Source organism: Mandrillus leucophaeus, unplaced genomic scaffold (genome assembly GCF_000951045.1).
Source record: "Mandrillus leucophaeus isolate KB7577 unplaced genomic scaffold, Mleu.le_1.0 Scaffold621, whole genome shotgun sequence".
NCBI classification, from domain to species: Eukaryota; Metazoa; Chordata; class Mammalia; order Primates; family Cercopithecidae; genus Mandrillus; species Mandrillus leucophaeus.
The window spans coordinates 1,544,426-1,544,847 of NW_012106709.1; positions in this window are offsets into that span (position 1 = coordinate 1,544,426).

A 422-nucleotide genomic window follows, 5' to 3' on the forward strand; every position below is an offset into this window, starting at 1 on the left:
CGCTCTGTCACCTAGACTGGAGTGTAGAGTGCAGTGGCGTGATCTCGGCTCATTGCAACTTCCGCCTCCCTCGTTCAAGCGATTCTCCTGCCCCAGCCTCCTGAGTAGCTGGGGACAGGCACCCGCCACTATGACTGGCTAATTTGTGTGTGTGTGTGTGTGTGTGTGTGTGTGTGTGTGTGTGTGTGTATTTTTAGCAGAGACAGGGTTTTCACCATGTTGGTCAGGCTAGTCTCGAACTTCTGACCTCAAATAATCTCCCCGTTTCGGCCTCCCAAAGTGCTGGAATTATAGGCGTGAGTCACAGCGCCCAGCCCCTCCCCCCACCCTTTTTTTTTTGAGACAGAGTCTCGCTCGGTCGCCCAGGCTGGAGGGCAGTGGTGCGATCTCCGCTGACTGCAGCCTCTGCCTCCCGGGTTCAT